Source organism: Malurus melanocephalus, unplaced genomic scaffold (genome assembly GCF_030028575.1).
Source record: "Malurus melanocephalus ecotype Western Australia unplaced genomic scaffold, MMel_1.1 scaffold_58, whole genome shotgun sequence".
Taxonomy (NCBI): Eukaryota; Metazoa; Chordata; class Aves; order Passeriformes; family Maluridae; genus Malurus; species Malurus melanocephalus.
In genome coordinates, this window is record NW_026623290.1 from 1,913,220 (window position 1) to 1,915,656 (window position 2,437).

Genomic DNA, 2,437 nt, shown 5'->3' on the forward strand with positions numbered 1-2,437 from the left:
AAATGGTGTTAATTGCTTTTAAAATAAAATGCTACGGAATTTGGCAACGAGCTCCGATTTCTGCTGGCGGTGGCATTTGGGGTTGTGTTTCCTTTCGTGGCAACTCGCAGATGCAAAAAAGGAAAATAACGGGGGAATTTAAAAACACGAATGTAAAGGCGAGGCGGCATGTTCGGCTGTTGCAGATCTCTYGGGCTCGATCGGTTTGTTTTTTCCTACATAGAAAACCTGTCTGGGGATCCCTGTGTATTCATCGGGGCGGCGAGAGACTCCCCAGAGCCGCTCCGGGGCAGCGGTGGAGTGAATCGGAGATAAAAAATAGGAGCCAGGTTAAGCGCGGGAAGGAAGAGGAGAGGTCGGAAGCGAAGTAAAGGTGTGCCAGGAGGGATTGGGGTGTGGGGGGGCTCTGTTTTTTTGGGGAGGGCTTTTTTCGCCTTACAGCAGAGGCTGCAGGCGGTGYAGTGTGTGTGTGATTCTGTGAAGACGATGAGGAAGATAAAGACGGAGGGAAGAGGAGGGGKACGCGCCGGCGATACCTGCGTGCCCGCGCCCCGGGTCCCAGCTCGCTGCGGCCGCCAGGAGCTGCGCTGCGGCTGTCGGGGCGAACCGGGCTGCGGGGCTCGGCCTGTCCGTCGGGCACGGCACGGCACGGCACGGCTCGGCCCGGTACGGCTCCAGGAGGGACCCCCTTTCCGGGGCCGGGGCAGCGGCCCTGGGGCAGCCTGTGCCCGGCTCTGCCCGACGGCCGCGGGAACGCTGTGCCGTACTGTGCCGTGCCGTGCTGTGCCATGCCGTGCCGTGCCGTGCCGTGCCGACCCGGGCCGGACCGTGCCGGGCCGGGCCGGGCAGTCGCGAGTCCTTTCAGCATTTGGACAGCGGTGCGGGGCCGGGGAGGCAGCCGGGGGGCCGCGGGAGCTGCCCGGGCCAGGGGTGGGTAGGAGCGGCCGCAGCCCTCTCCCTGTCCGCCGTCACGGGGTCCGTTCCTCAAGGCATGGGGGGCACCGCCAAGAGGGGGCTCGGGTGGCGGGGGTGGGGATGGCCGGCCCCGCTGTCCCCCCGGAGAAGCTCTCCCCGGGGCCGGGGGAAGAGTGGGGTGCCCGGCGGGGCGGTCAGGTGAGCGACGGCGGCCCCGGGGGAGCGGGAGGCAGAGGGGCTCACCGCGGGGAAGGGGGGGTACATGGCCACCCTCCCCGGCGCAGCCCCGTCCTCGGGGGGTAATTAAGGGGTGAGGCGGAGGGGCTGCGCTTTCTGCTCGGCGGAGCCTGCCAGCCACCAGCCCCCGCCGCCACCGCCGCCTTCCTCCCGTCCTCCTCCTCTCCCCCTCCCTCCCACCGCCTCCTCCCCTCCCCCTCTCCCTCCTCCTCCTCCTCTCCGCCATGGTTGGAGTGAATAGGCGGCTGCCGGGCTGACGTCAGTGCGGGCAGAGCCTGCCGGCGGCGGCAGCTCCCGGCCAGCGACCAGAGCCGGCACCGGCAGCAGCCGGGAAGACGCACGGAGCCGGGGCAGAGCCGCCTCCGCCGCTCCCGCCGGCCCGCGCCCGGGGCTGGGGGCTCCGGGGGCCGCTGCTCGGCCGGGGGCAGCCCTGCCCGCCCCTCCGCCCACCCCGGGGAGGGAATGGCCCCGCCGCCCGCTTCTCCCGGGGACCGTCGTCCTGCCCTCCGCACGGCAGCAGAGTGAGTGTCGCGGCCGGGCATCGCCGCCTCGGCGGGACGGCCCCGGGGAGGGCGCGGGGGGACAGTCTGCTCCGGGGGGAGACACGGAGGCTGCCGGAGGGGGAGGCTGGAGGCAGGGAGAGAGGGAGGGGGGTACGAAGTTGGGCCGGTCCCCGCCGGGAAGTTGGGCGCCTCCAGGTGCCGGCAGAATGCGGGACCGGGATCGCCCCGCGCCGCTCCCTGGCCCCGGCTCACCCTCCGCGGGGCTCGAGTGAGAGACACGGGAGACCTTTGGCTGCCGGGGACGCCTTTGCTCCGGCAGCTTCTCCCTGGATGCCCGGGAGGTTGCAGCTGGGAAGCGGGGCCCGGGGCGGGCTGAGCCCCGACGGGACGGCGGGGAGCSGGGGCCGAGAGGTGCCGGGGGGCTGCCGAATTTCCCCCGAACCTCCCCTCTCGCCGGCCGGAGAAGCGGCACCGGAGAGAACACCCGCRTGAGGCCGAGCCTCCCCGGACACCCAGGCTTTAGGCCGCGGGAGATATCCCGGGCTCCCGAGGAAGTTTATCCCCCTGGTGCAGCGGGTGCTGCTGCTGGGCCTGTTTTTAGGGGTGAGGTGGGGGGGGGGACACCGGGGCGTCCCTCTCCTCGCTCAGATTTACCCGTGAGGATCAGCAACGGGACTACTGCTGATCGTGCCCTGATCTGCCACCAGCTTCTGGTGCTGGAGGATTTATTTAATTTTTCATTTGCTGTATCCATTTTCTTAGCTCAGAAAAAAAAAAAAAAA